At 36.7% G+C, this 16,248-nt stretch overlaps 1 protein-coding gene across 1 annotated transcript in view; it reads right to left on the bottom strand.

Moving 5' to 3' along the window:
- The window catches only part of LOC119555879, a 46,221-nt gene that overhangs the window by 11,075 nt on the left and 18,898 nt on the right, over nucleotides 1-16,248 (bottom strand). The window lies entirely within an intron of this gene.

The raw sequence follows: 16,248 nt of genomic DNA, 5'->3' as shown, positions 1-16,248 counted from the left end.
TAACAATTAATTGAGGTATGATTAATAGCTTCCCAGTGTTTGAAGGACTGCATCTCCTTGGTTTCCTGTTTTCTTTATTTGCCCATTGTCCACACCTGCCGGGGGATTTTAGCCAAGTTAATAATTTGACCAGGCCAGATGTTGCCTCTTCTAGGCCTCTCGAATTATGGAAATTTTATTCAGCACGCCCTTTATTATTGCCGCTCTGGTTTTTGGGTCGTGTTTGTGCGACTAATTAAATTCTTTTTACTGTGATTAAATTAACACAAGCTCGGCAAACACTCACACAGCCAATCTCCGGAGACGAGCCTACTCTCTCCGGCCATGGAAAACAGTGAAAGAAACGCCGCCGGTGAAAGCAAAGTTGAGCCGAAGTGAGTGAAGAGCAAAAAATGCGAAATAAAATCACGCAAATGCTTTTTATGTCCCTCGACGCTCTGCGGCGACACATTTGTGGAGGGGTAGACGGGGCGCAAAGATTGGGGAAATGGGGACTACGGAATGGGGACTACGGACTGCGGAGTTGGTAGGCAGAGGCGCTCAAGTGGGCGCCGCATTGAGGTTATCGTCATCGCACAGTGGGAGGAAAAGGGAAACAAACCATTTAGAAATGAGAAAAAATCAAATTAAGCAAATAAATTACACAAAGTCATTTTTGGAGATTTAAAAACTCCAATCTTAGCATATTTAGATCACTGAATTCTCCCAAAAAGGGGACTTAAAATATGAGCAAAAATATTTCGATCTATAATATATTTTAGCAAATTTTTTGAGAGCTTTATAAGTAATTTTATATCAAATTAAGGAAATAAATTAAGCAAAATCATTTTTGGAATTTTAACAGTTTTAACAAATTTAGATCACTAAAATCCCCTAAAAAGGGGACTTAGTATATGAGAAAATAAATTTCGATCTAAAATATATTTTAGTTTATATATTTCGATCTAAAATATATTTTAGCAAACTTTTCGGGAGACTTATAAGTAATTTTATATCAAATTAAGTAAATAAATTAAACAAAATCATTTTTGGAATTTTAATAAATTTAGATCATTGAAATCCCCTAAAAAGGGGACTTATTATATGAGAAAATATATTTCGATTATTTTTCGATTATTTCGATTATTATTTTAGCAAACTTTTCGAGAGCTTTATAAGTCGTTTTATATCTTAGTTATTTGTGTAGTACATTTTAGTGGGCTACAAAAAATGAATGTATGATTTCAAAACTCTAAAGATGTATTCTTTATTTTAATGTTTTCCATATGTTGCTGAGATCCAAATGAATTTATCTAAGAAACTTAACGGGTTCATTATTTGTGTTCCACTTGACCCCACAGTGTTTCGGTGTGTCATCGCCTTTGTTGCCCGGCTGTCGAGTGGTTGGCTGCTTCATCTGTCCTTCCAGGCCTCGCTTCACTAGTGGGGCCCCCTCCGCCCCTGGTTATCCTTGCACCCCCCTGGCTGCCCTGCTCTCTCCTTCTATGACTGTTTCATGGCATAATGAATAAATGTCGCATTAATTTGCACGCAGACCCAACGGGGGGTTAGAGGGCAGGGGGAAATGGTAGATACCAGTGGTGGCGAAAGAGGGGGGGGGGGGGTCCGGGGGAATGAATGGGGCACGTTCTGCACTGACTTTGCTTGTGGAACGCTTGTTTTTCCTCATAGCTTTCGAGGCAAACAACGCAAATCCATGCCAAACACTCACGCACATATATTGCATGTACGTGTATGAATGTCATACAAAATCGCGTAAACAAAGTGACCCCTAGAAATGCCCCCTTACAACCCCTTCTCGAACCCCTTCTCAAACCCCTTCTCGAACCCCTTCTTTTGCCACCCCTTCCCTTTGCCAGTGCATATTTGAATTTTGTGGCACTCCGGAGTTTAATTATTATGCTTGTAATGAGCATGTTGCATATTTTAGCAGGCCCACAGTCTGCTTTGCTTAACCCCTTCCAGCCGTTTTCCCTTTTCTATTTTCCCAAACCCGCCCCCCCCCTCCCTCTGGCTATTTCCTCTATCCACTTTGGGCTAATTAATAGACAGACCGGACAGATGATTCTGTTTCATGCAGTGCAGCACAGCGGGTATTCGCCCCTCGTTTTCCCATCGCCCTGCCTTAATTAACCCATTATGGCCTGTTGATTTTTAGCCCCTGCCCTCTTTTGCACCTCTGGTTCTGGCGCTTACAACTTTTTGCATAATTATCCAACGATCTATTTGTCCATTAACCTGAGCAATTTGTTGGCCATCGCCTGTAAGCATTTCCCCATTTTACTTAAAGCCCCTTTCCATCGAAAGGCGTAAAACATTGCCTACTTTTGGGTGGTCAAAGCCACCCTGAGGGTATTTTTTAGGAACCACAAAAATGAGATTATTAGAAAAGGGGGGCAGCAAAAAAAGAAACGCCTGTAAACCGAACTAAACCAAAAACCAAAAATAAACAGGGAAAATCTGCATCTGAAAAGCCAACCAAATAAACGAACGCTGTGTTAGATAACGGTTCGCATGGAATTTTGCTGGTGCCCTCAGATTAGAAATGGTTGAATAATCCCAACTATTATGGCTTTAACATATATCTAGGGGCATTTATCGTTTTGTACGTTTTTGGCATGAATAAATGATGGCGAATGCAAGTTTTGGTCAAAGGAAAATTTAATTTAATTGGATTATTTCAATGCTAATTAACTGACAAAAGATTTTAGGGCGAGAATACTATTTTCGCATAATGGTTTTATTAAATATCATTTACTTGTAGGGTAGCTCCCTGCACTTTTTCTGTTACAATGAGGTAAATCAGTTTTTAAGGTATCTATAATATATATTTTTCATCGCATACTTTTGGGCATTCTTATAAGTGATTTTAAAACTCTGATTATTTCCGTGCCTCGACTCAAGATAGGGGATATATTATATTATTATACTCAACGAAAACTATTTATTAAGCCACCTACGTAAACTACTTTTTCCCAAGCTCAGAAAGCTTTGCATTTTTTATGAGACTTGCCATATTATCTCGACATTACATTTAATAAAATCTGTTTACTACAGAGTACATTTATTGTGGTGGCGCGCGAAGCCAGGATCCTTTGAGTCCTCTGGTATCCTATGTCCCATATATGTGTGCGAACTTGAGTGCTGGTGCCCCTTGTCTGGGCCTGTGTGCGTGTGGGTCTGAGTGTGTTTGGCATTTAAATTTATTTAGTGCATAGTTGGCAGCAAGACAACAATGGCGGCCACAAAAGCCACTAAAGTCTAATTAAAATGTCCGCAACCGTAACAATGTGCGGGACAAACCCATTGTTGTTCTTGTTATTCTCGTTGTTGATGCGACAACAAGCAAAAAAAAAGGGCACCACCCACTCGAACTTAAATGGAATGCCAAAAATTGTTGAAATTGTTTTGGGCGAAATGCAAAAGTTAGCCGCCAACAATCTGGATCACTTGACATCTGCCCTTGAAAAGCACCCATGGGTTTGTTGGCTGTTAGCTCCCTTGCACTTGGCTTTGGCCTCCAACCCACCATCGCTCCACGCGGCGTATGCGTAATATATGTCATCGACATTCGGTCCTGGTCGTGATGTTTTGTCAATAAAATAACAAACAAACTAAACGTAATCTGCGATGAGCTCTGAGCGGGTAGTCGTGCAACGTGACGTATGCGTAATGTACTGAGCAATTTTCGCAAAAAGGGAAAAGAAAAGGGATGCAGAAAGTCAGAAGACTAATTCCGACAACTTGCATTCACTCACGTCCAAGGAAGCTGTTATGCCATTGAGTTTGACTTGCAGTACGTAATGAAATGCAAGTCTTGTGGCTTCTGCAACACGGCGTATGGGTAATATTTTAAAGGCAAAGCTCTAATTGGTCGAAACTAAGTTAGGGCTTTAAGTTAAAGCAAAATATTAAATTGCATACATAAATTTAAATTGATTGTTGGCATGAATAAAATGCAAGTCTTTTGGCTTGTGCAACAAGGGGTATGGGTAATATTTAAATGGCAAACTCTAATTGGTCGAACTGGTGTGCTCTAAAAAGAAGTTGCGGCTTTAAATTAAAGCAAAATATTAAATTACACACATCAATTAGTTACTTTTTGTTCGGAAATAGTAAGAAATATATCAAATAACAATATCTCCATACATTAAAATCTAGATTTATTTCTCAAAGGACACTTTGTCATTTTATTATGTGAAAATACTTTAATTCTTCTGTACAATTTCAATGAGTGAGTAGTAAAATTGTAATTTAAATTGATTGTTGGCATGAATAAAATGCAAGTCTTTTGGCTTGGGTAACACGGCGTGTGAGCAATATTTTAATGGCAATCTCTAATTGCTCTAAAAAGAAGTTAAGGCTTGAAATTAAAGCAAAATATTAAATTACAAACATGATTTAGGTAGATTTACTTGAGATATAAATTAAATAATAATAATACCCTTAAATGGAAATGGATATATTTAGTTCTAAAGGAAACTATATTTATTAAATTGGATATGTTTTTATAAAATGTTTATTTAAATTCTTCTTCTGAGGCACGAAAAATGCCAGTGAAACAATGCAAAGTTGAGGTATGCTTTGGGGGAAGAAGCCCAGCGTGGCAGGCTTACAAAGTGCTACAACTATCGATGTATGAATATGCAATTCAATTTCCAAATAGGATTTGTGTGGCTTACAAGGCACTTCCATTGCCTGGCAAACATTTGCACCGCCTGTGCATCAGCCTCGCCAGTGCTTTGTAATCCCCGTCTCTAAGTGGGCACAGGAAAACAACCCGCCAACCCTTAGCCCATAACCCATAACCCATAAACCTTAGCCCATCAACCACCCCCTTAACTATTCATCGATGTCATGGCATATTTAAACATAAGCCGAGCTAATGTTCCACACACACACATATATATATTGATGTGCCTTGGAAAGTGCAAAATGTTCAAAGCTTCCCATTTAAATCGGCTTAATATCTCCCTGCCTTTTTCGACCTGACAACAGCCCAAACCCATTTGCATTTTTATGATGCTAAAATTGCAACATATTCCCAAAAAGGCCAACAACAAAAAGTTGTTTCAAAATGTGATAAATATATGTGTGTATATATAAAAAAAGAGGAACCAACAAAAAAGGAAAAAAGGGAAAATGCAAATAGATATGTGTGTGTGGCAACAAAAAAATTGAGCACGGAAAAGCACCGAAAATGTCAACTTTTTTTTTGTCAAAATTTCGAGACCAAAAGAGGCTGAAAATGCGGGGGACCAAAGAGGAAAAGTCGGATTTGCGCATTAAAAATTCCTACGAAATATGCTTAATAAACCGACAAAGCCATTTTCGTTCTACTTATTGTCTCTCTATGGCTTTTTATGCATTTCGGTATATCCTTTCTGTTCCATTGTCGTATTTTCTGTCCCCTGTGTAAGCAAAATATTATAGAAAATTAAGCCAGCGGCTGAAATACTAAAAGTCACAACGAAATTCCTAAGTAATTGGGAGTTTAGTTACACTGCAATATTAAAAAATTAAAAATGTACATCATTTAGGAATAAAAAACTTCAGAAGTACCCTTAAAAATGCGGTATGACCTTAGTAATATAATAATTCAAATAAAAATGCTAAAATTATAATTGTTAATCAACTTAAATAGCTCTTTGTAAGGGCATAAAATTAAAGCTTTGGAGTGTTTACTAGGAGAGTAATCAGAATAAAATAAGCCTTTTTTACTTGCAACCATTTAAATAGTTGAATTTAGATTGCCCAAAAAATAGAAAATATACATATAACCGACTTCTTAAAAAATATATTTCTTATAGCATGTCTTGGTTTTTCCTATAGAATAACTTACTCTGCGGCACAACTGCCAATAATATATAAATATGATATGTGGCCAAATTTATGATATGCGATATGTTTTATATCCTTTTGCAAGGAATCCATAAAACCACCTCGTTATGCCAAAATAAGGAAGAAAAACAAAGAGAAAAGCAAAGAAAAAACCCGGAAAATTCGACCAAAGCAACAGACATAAGCAGAACACAAATGGGTGGGTAGTAAAGTGTGAAATTTGGAGGAAAAACGAAGGTGGATCGGGGAGATCCAAAAAAATAAAAAGACATTTATGGATTAAGAAAAACATGTTTGAGGCCTAAATTGTGTTACTTGAACTTTAATAATTAAAATTGATGTATGTTAAACATTAAAATACATCAAATATATTTAAAAAAATAAAATATAAATTGTAAATCCTGATTAAATATTATATAAACCCACCTAAAAATTGTTAGTTTTCATTGAATATTTATTGTTAGTCTCGTAAAATGCACTTAAAGTATATATAAACTTATTAAATAGTTTACACATTTGTTAAGCTATCTGCAACTGCAAATCCTGATTCAATATTATACAATCCCACCTCGTTTTAGTACGGAAAATGCCTTAATATATGTAGGTATTTATGAGTCTGTATACTTTTTTTGTTGTGTATGCAAGCCAACCTGTTGTTTCATCGTGTTTTTTATGCCTCTGATTTGCCTTCCTGTTGTCCTTGTTTCTTTTGTTGTTGTTTTTTATGGGCCAGGGGCGGGGTTGCTAAAATACGAGTAGTGGGGTTGGGTTTTCCCAGGGATTGTGAAAGCGTTTAATGCCATTGAAAGTAATTTGCCACACAGATGGACACGATGGGAAAAAGGGAAATTGGGTGGTGCAAAAAGAGGGCTGAAGAGCAATGTGTGGTGACTTAAGCTAAGCCGATTTCTCTCATTTCACTTCATTTGAGCTCAACAACAATTTTCCCCCAGCTTATAGCCCCCATTTTCCTTTCGGCCAATAAGCAAATTCGCAAATTTTCAAATTCTTCCCTTTGGCCAGACTTTTTGGGGCAACAGGTGAGAGAATTCCCAATCCCTTTGGCTTATAATTAAATAAATTAAAGCCTAAATTAATCAAAGGCCCCATGCTCAAGTGGGCGTGGCAGGAATAAGAATCCCCTGAAGTGTATTAGATAATCTCTGTTTTTTTTGAGGAGTATGTGTGGTGTGTAGAAATAGTTGAGATTTATTTTTACAATTTTTTTATTTTTTTTTACAAAAATACCTCAATTTTTTGACGGTTTTTAATTCGTAACTTGGTAAAAACGAGCTCACCGAGGTATCACATTCCTTATTCTGACCTCATTTCGCAATTTGTCGACCAAAATACTGATTTTTTTTGCGCAAAAATAAGGACCATAATTTTTTGGACGAAAAATAAGTTATTTTTAAGCCGTTTTTATGTCGTAATTTAGTCAACTCGGGGCGCACAACAAAAAGACCGACTGTTTTGAGCAGCTTACAACCATTGCTAACGATCCCCATCACTTTTCGCGAAATTTATTTTTTAACCAATTTTCGCATTTTTTATAAGGGGTTACATCATATATTTTTGCGAAAAGTGGCCAAAAATTAAAGTTTTTAGATTTAAATGCCAATCGATTGGAAATTGGATTACGAGCCCAACGAGGTATGGCATTCCTTATTGCGACCTTATTTGGCCAAATGATTGCCAAAATACCTAGTTTTTTTTGGGTCGAAAATAGGTAGTAGGATTTTTGACAAAAATACCCCTATTTTTTTGTGGTTTTTCAATCGTAACTTGGTCAAAACTAGGCGCACAACTGAGAGACGGGCTGTTTCGAGCAGCTAACAACCTTGGCTAACGATCCCCATCACTTTTTGAGAAATTAATTTTTTGACCAAATATCGCATTTTTTATAAGGGGTAACATCATCTTTTTTTTTGCAAAAATTGATCAAAAATAAAGTTTCCAGTTTTTAATGTTAGTCGATTGGGAATTTAATTACGAGTTCAACGAGGTATGACATTCCATATTCCGACTATATTTCGCAAAATGATTGCCAAAATACTTTGATTTTTGGGCCAAAAAATAGGTAGTAGGATTTCAGACAAAAGTACCCCTATTTTTGCGCTTTTTTAATCGTAACCTGGAGCAGCAAAAGACGTCATTTTCGATCTCCATTACTTTAAGGGAAGTTCATTTTTTGACTTTTGGTTTTTCATTTTTCATAGGGGTTCAGGATTAGTAATTTTGGCAAAAATACACTTTTTCGCATTTATTTAGTCATGAAGGATTGAAAAATCAATCACAAATTTGTATTTCTTATCATTAAGTTCGGATTTCAAAAGTAGTTTTGGGTTTCCACAAAAGTTGAAAACTTCTAAATAAATTTCAGTTGAATAAAAATACGTTTATTTAAAAAAGACCATGTCTTCCAACTTGGCCAACTTTATGAGCTCATGGCTGCAGTTGCATGGCAAGTGGCCATGTGAGATGTCCATTAAACCGATTACGGTTTTATAGCGCTTCACTGGGCAGCTCAAGTTGGCCCCGCCCCCTTATTCCGCCCTCTACTTCCGCCCCCCTGATTCCACCCGCCTTTCCAGACCGTTCATCAACTTTTAGGAGCCTCGTGCTCAGTGGAGTGTTAAGCGTTTTGGCACACAAAACCACGCACATTCCAGAGCGCCAAATGGAGGGGGTTCTGGTGGTTGATCCTTTGGTCCTTTGACCAAGACGCGGGGCAAACAACACGGCCACTGCTCCTCAGCGGAGCACAGACAGGGAAACAAACGCAGACATGGGCAAACATGGACAAACACAAACACAGGCACAAACACCGGCCCAAGTGGTCTGTTTACAAGGCCTCTACATGGCAGCTGCGTGGCCGAGACGAGCAATTAATTGAACTCCGGTCGAGGCTCCAGCTCTGGGTCCACCTCCCCCAGATCCCCTAACTCCACCTCCACCTCCACCTCCTCCTCCTTATCATCTTGGCCATCCTGAACTCCGGCTCATAAAATCCAACACAGCCAAGCCAAGGGAACAAATGCAAACAAAGACTGTGAAACATTGGAACTCTGGGTAAAGAGCAAATTGCACGGGGGGAAAATATTTCCAATTTACTAGTACAGTTCATTAACGATTTATCTGTGATAAGAAAATATTGTTCCATAATAATAACAGCCATTAATGGGTTTGAAGAGTGGAAAATGGCCCAATCAATTTATTAATTAAATAAAAATTTTCAAAACCATACCTCAAACATCATTTTTTTAACTTATTGAACCTTTTAGCTTATTAAAACTTATTTAAAAATGTTAACCAGTTAATAAACTTGAGCTAAGCTTCAAAGCACTTTAAAGCTTCATATTTATTACTTTCAATACATTTATTATAATACTCTAATTTAAATAGATTTAAAAGACAATTTCTTTAAAACATCATTATTTTTGTCTGTGTGCAGAGGATGTTCCCCGAGGGCCAAAACCAATGAATGTGGTTAAGCAAAAACGTTGGCCATGGCCAACACACACAATTCCATTGTCATGTTGTCATCGATTTAATTGGCATTGACTCAAGAATTCTTCGGTTTTTGGGAGTTAACTGAAGTCAAACAACAGTGATTGTTGGCAAATTTTTGCCGAGTTGCGTAAGTTGAGTTTTCTGGAAATTCTACGTAAATTAGAAAACCAAAAGGTATTTTTGTGATTAAAAATTATCTCTACTATAATTAGTTCTTCTAGATCTAATATCTAACGATTATTTTATTAGAGGGATTTTTCTAATGTTTTAGAGAAGGTTTTTTTTTTTGCAAGTACCATGCTTACATTTATAATTTTTGCTGAGTTGCGTGAGTTGAGAATAATATAAGTCCAATAGAGAAATATATCTAATAGATAGGTATTATTTTATTTGAGTGATTTTCCAATATCTTAGAGTGAATTTTTCCAAGTACCTGACAGCTATCACCGCAAAAACGTGTGCTATTCCGGCTTTCTTTAGCCCGGCTTGCAAGTTTAATACCAAGATTACCACGTTTTTGCTGTCTTAGCCATGTGACTTTCTCGGCAGCCATAACAGTAACACTTTGGCCAACAATCGTAGGCTGGTTGGAACACATGTCCTGCGACAAGTCCTTTTGCCTCGCCTTTTTTGTGCCTTTGGGGCTGTAATCGACGTTGCAAAACCCTCGGGGATTTTGTTCCAGCCCCCTCTATTATCTGGCCGCCGCCCATGTCACTTCCTTACAAATGGCAAAAGGGGGGTGAGATTAAAATTTCATTGTGGCGGAGTGCAGATGATTTTGTCCGCCATGAAGGGGGGATGGCCAGAGTGGGGCTTTGTGCTTTGTGAAGGCAGAGGAGATGAGAAGTTTGTGGTTTCATAGAAAATTAATTACGACGGGATTTTAGTTACAGTAAACAAATTATGTTTTGCTGCTTGTGTTCGGGAAATGTGGTATCAATTAAAATTAAATATTTAATAATATCATTTTCAAATTGTAAATTCTATTGAGGAAATACAATTTATTTAATTTAAATATATTTTAAAGCTAATGAAAATATAATATATTGACAAAATTCTATTTTATAGATTATAAAAATGTTTGCTGAAAGTAAATATTATGCAGATTTTTAATTATATACTCTTCTAAAAGTCTTTTCAACTTAGATAATATAAAAATATAAATTTGAAATATATCTAGGGATCAAAAAGTTTTAGAGCTACATCTTACTGCATACTCTTAGGCATATTTTAAATGGTTTTGAAATCAGAAGCTAGTTCTGTAAAACCAATTTAATTAATTAGTTTAGTGGCTATGGCCTGGTCTAAATCTCCGCTAATCACTCTTAAGCGTCCACCGTGACCCGTGATCAGTCACTGGTTGTGACCGAGACTCTGCCCCCAAAACTGTCCAACTCTTGATGGATTACGTTCTAGCTCCATCTGCAGCTTCAGCCGTCAGAATGAAAATCAAAGTCTGTGGCAGGGAGACGAGAGTGATCCGAACTGATAAATCCCTCACAACATGCAAAACCCCCTCCCCCACTCTCGTTGTTGCAGGAGCAGGAAAACATCATTTACAAGCCGATGAAACTTTCTAGTCTGACGAAACAGTTTCGTCTCTAAACTTTTCACTCAGACCAAAAAACCAAAGACCCGCTTGCAGCTTATTGTGGAATTATGCAAATTTACGCAGCTGTAGCTGTTGATGTTCCTGTTGTGTTCCTGCGAAAAGGGGGGGAAAGCGAGTTGGACTCTGTTACATCGGCTTCAGCTGTTTTTCGCCATAATGCAATCATAAACGAGACACAGATACACGCAGGGCCGTTGGTCCATTTGTTCGGAGGAGCTCTGTCGCCATGCGAATGACAAACTCCGCCAACTCTGCCAGAAACACAAAACATACGGACTCCGGGAAAACCCCGGAATCGGCGAGGGGAAAATGTTGGGAAAATGCCGACTGCTGTCAGTTGAGTTGACAACACGAGCGCTTACAAAACGTTTCCAAGTTTCGGCGGAGGTCCTAACTAACCAGAGCTATACATCACCCTCAAAGTAGGGTGTTTCGGGTTGTACCTTGCAAGTCTTATCACAAAATGTTTCTTAAGTATATAGGAAACCTGACCAACAACGATATTTTTTGGAATTTTAAAGATGGAAATGGGTAAACACAAATCTTTAGAGGCTTAAGACCATTTTATTCAAGAACATTGTTCTTGATTTGAGAACATTTGTTCCTAAAAACCGTGTAAGTACATTTTGGTATCAATTATCTCAATATTAGAACGAAATTGTGAGAAGAGAAGAGTTAAATTGAGTTTTTTTAACAACTTTTCAATGAGTATACACTACTGACTGGACTAACAGTTTAGTTGTTGAGGTATACAATGTACATAAATACCTTCAATTCATCTTGACTTAAGCACAATGAATTCACAAAATTTCGTTCTCTTTTTAGGAACATTTTGAACTCAGATTAGATCGTCAGAACTCTCTTTGTGTACAATTGTGCTATGCTATTTATCACTAATAGTTCTATGAATTTGTAAAAGTGACTTAAAAATAGCAGTAGTAAACATTTAACTATTTATTAAAAAAATATACATTTTTAGACCCCTTTAGTTCAATTTATAGACAGATTTGGTGAGCCCTAACGCTGCCACCGTCAAACGCAGTTGGGTTTTTCATTTCTCAGTTTCAGTTTCGGTTTTTGGCGTGGCTTGTCTCTGAGACTTATGGCCAAAAGCAAACCCGCCAAAAAGGAGGATGGAGTGTGGTGTGTCCTCATGAAGGAAAGCGTGACACGACCGCAAGGGCAAAGGAGATTTGGGCAATCCTTGGCGGAGGCATGCCACGTATTTGTGGCGCAATTAAGGTGCACACACTATCGTCTGATGGAAAAGTCGCGGCATTTTCCCGTTTTGCAACCTGCCATAGGCAGTTTTTTATACCATTTTGCAACACTGGTTGGTCAGAAAGGAAAAATAATTAAAGGTGTTTAGCTTGAAAATCCAAATTTATAACCTTTTATCATGTAGTACTTGCAAAAAAATGAATAACCTTAAGAGTTTACTTATGAAATTAAAGTCCCTAACTTCTAAGCCTAATATCCTGGCAGCCTTGTCAAGTTTTTAAAATGTTACTTCTACACTTAGAAAGTTTTCAATCGTTTTAACACCTCTTGAATGGTTCAACTTTTTTGACAGCTCGAAAACACCTTGCAGCTGGTTGGCGAGTTCAATTTTCTTGGGCTAAGCGCTTTTTTTTGTATGCCAGCTTTGTTAGTGGGAATATAATTAATATTTGCAGACAGACAGACAGCAGACAGACGACAGACAGATAGACAGACAGAGAAAACATAAATAAATCACCGGGCTGTCAGCGGTTTTTCGCATTCTACAAGCTGTTGTCATCAGATCCCAGTGAGTAGCATATCGATTTAATTAAATATAAATCTCCCACGGTTATGAGCCCCTAAGCTGCCCTCGATTTGTGGCCAAAACCCGGGCATTGACAGACGGCACCTGTCGTCAAGGATATGGCCGCCCAAAATTGCTTCTTTCTTTCAGCCAGCTTTATATTTATTCGATTCGTCGCGTTGCGATTCCATCATTTTTGGAGTCTGCCACATTGATTATTAATTTTTCTACTTCGACTTTTATTTCCATTACAGTTTCCCTCAATTTCACTGGGTTGCGTAAAGCAGCAGCAAATAATATAAGGTAAAATTCAAGGACACGTAAATGGAATTCGCTACGTGCGACCGCTGAGAACTGAAAGCTGAAAGCCCCAAAAAGAGCCAAACAAATACGAAAAACACACACATAAGAGGGAAATAAGAGGAATTCAGAGAGATGAGGAGGATTAGGCGCCAAAAAGGACCGACAACAAGGTAAGGGTTCCATTTTCACAGGTCCTTGAAAGGGATTGGTCTTTAAAGTATTCGTTTTGGACTTAATAAGGATTTCGAAGAAAAAGTTCAGAAAAATACACCGTTTATTGCAAAATTATTTTAGGTTAGGTCAGTTCTATAGAAAAAAGTGGGGTTATGGGGAACAAATTATCCGTTATTATCATAAAATATATTAAATTCTAATTAAAAACATGATATATTTAAACTGGTTAATTGCCTTTACAAATAGGTCTTATAAAACATCAATTTTAAATAAAAATATTTCAAACTTTTAAAAACAAAGACATTATAATATAAAATACATAGTTGATTTAAAGTTAATTTAAGTTTTTTAGCCTGCACTATGAGCACATTAAAAATCCAATAGGACCCGTAACTACCGGCTCATATTAAATTCCAATTAAAAAATCCATGCATCATTCAACGTGGCAAATTGCCTCATCATATAGGGTATATAAAACATCGATCCCTTGGTCGCTTTTCCTTGGGGTTTGTCTATACAATTTGCGTTTTATTTGTTGTGCGTGTGAGTCGGGCAACAGCTGCGTTCCAAGGTCGAACTTAAAGATACCGAGATAATGGCTAATGGTCAGATAATGCCCCTGCTATATAAAGGCCAACTTGGGGTCAGACTAGCAAATATGAAAATTAAAGTGGGCTCCACTATCTTCTGGTTGGGTTTCCATTAATCCATTGCTCGTAAATCAAGTCCAATTAACTTTCTTGGTTTTTTATTTTCCCCCCGGTTTTTTTCTAGCTCAATGTCACGAACTCTTTGGTTGTGCGTGCAAGGTCAAAAAGGAATGGTCGAGGGCCTAATTGGGTTACCTATATACCAATGTGGTGTTCTGAACAGTACGGCAAAGTATTGTAATTACACACGTAATTGTTGGCAATTACATTCCCTGGGAATATATATATATATTATCCTTGCTCTTGACCCCTGGCATTCGATACTTGCTGCGGAATTTATTAATTTGTCGAGCTATTCAATTATTTAAAGTAATGACAGGCTGTTATTAATTAAAATTGTTGTGGGAAAAAATGTATAAGAGGGATTAATCAAAAATACTCATGGTTGCAAACTAATAAAACTTTCAAGTACTGTAGAATTCTTCAAAACTAAATGCATTCTTTGACATTTAATTTTTAGAAATATGTATGTTTAATATTCTTATATAAGGCACAAAAAATTAAACATTTACAGTTTTATGATTGAATATTTTCAATATTTTTATACACCTTAGATATATTATTAAGGCAATATTAAAAGGCGTAAATAATAGATAGTTATAACTGACTTAAAGCCTTATGAAGCCGCAACGGACTGTATTTAAGGACCTTTGACCTGTCGCCATATCGAAGCCCAAGCTTTCACCTTTGCTCATTGCCCCCCATATCCCGAGTTTTTCACTTTCCCATCGTTTTTCCGCCTCCTCCTCTGGTTTTTCCTGTGTGACAATTTTGCTGGCTGATTTGCGTGTTGAGGCTTAACAAAGTATTATGCGACACGCCAACAGGCAAAACCCACATACGTCTACTCTATGGGATACAAAACCCCCTCTCAATTTTTTACCCCCATACCCCTGGGGATTGCCAAAATTTTCGGTTGATTTTCATGATTAATGAACATAATTTTGAAAATGAAGTTTCAAAATTTTTGCCACCCATTTGAGTCACTGTTGCGTCTTTTTTTTTCTTCTTAATCTTCATGTTGTAGAGCTTTTCTTCATGTTGTAGCGCTTCTTCTTCACTTTCTTCTTGTTTAACATGTTCTTTTTCTTCTTGGCGTCTTCGTTAAGTGTGCAAACAGTAATTATAAATATGGGCGGCTCCACATTGTTTTTGTCAAGGCCCCGCCCCCATTTCCGGCCCCTTTTCGCGCCCACATTTAAAGAGTGAGGGTTTAAGAGAGGGGTTGGACTTACAACAGTGGGAAAACAAAAATTTTGCTATAACGATAATTAGTTTTGTTTCCTGTCTCAGCCAAGTTCCTACGAATTGCGTTTTTGCATTGCACACCCTAGTACTAGTAGTGCACCCCTTTTTGGCACGCCCCTGTGTCACCCATCTTTTTAACACACACATACATTCATGGCTTGCAGTTAAAGTGCACTACACGGTGAGAAAAAAACACGGACATGTTGGTAGGTTGGAAATCTCAAAAGGCGCCTACAAGTATGCCATTTTATAAACAAAAAACTTCTTATTATTTAAAAAAATGATAAGTGAATTGATTTAAAGTTTAAACAGACCCAAAAAAATTTAATGCATTTAATATCAAACATTATTGTAATATTTTTATTAAAACTCTTAGAATATAATTAATAAAAATTCTGTTATTCACTTGTAATTGTTTTAAAATTTAAACTACCCATTCTAATCTGCATTTTTTAAGGCGCCTAATAGTATGCCATTTTATTAATACAAAAACTTTCTTATTATTTAATATAAATGATTAGTGAATTGATTTAAGTTTTAAACAGACCCAAAATAATTTAACGCATTTAATATTAAACATTATTGTAATGATTTTATTAAAATACTTAGAATATAATTAATAACAATTCTGTTATTCACTTGTAATTGTTTTCAAATCTAAGCTACCCATTCTGATCTGAATTTTTAAAGGCGCCTAAAAGTATGCCATTTTATAAATACATAAACTTTTTTATTAGTTAAGATAAATGATTAGTTAATTGATTTAAATTTTAAACAGGCCCAAAATTCAATAAGTAATGTATTGTTTAATTTAATGCATTTAATAAAAAATATTATTTTAAAATGTTTTTTAAATACTTAGAATGTAATTAATAAAAATTCTGTTATTCACTTGTAATTGTTTTAAAATCCAAACTAACCATTTTGATCTGCATTTTTTAAGTGTCCCGGCAAAGAGTCAAAAGCAGCAGAAGTACAGAGAAATTGGGTTTATTCTGTGGGTGAGAAAGGCGGCAGGGGCGTGGAAAAGGGGCGGGGCAGGGGCGAAGGACTCGCGG

The sequence above is a fragment of the Drosophila subpulchrella genome, chromosome X (genome assembly GCF_014743375.2).
Source record: "Drosophila subpulchrella strain 33 F10 #4 breed RU33 chromosome X, RU_Dsub_v1.1 Primary Assembly, whole genome shotgun sequence".
Lineage (NCBI taxonomy): Eukaryota > Metazoa > Arthropoda > Insecta > Diptera > Drosophilidae > Drosophila > Drosophila subpulchrella.
Note: the sequence above shows the minus strand (reverse complement) of the source record. Positions and strands in the feature narration are given on the sequence as shown.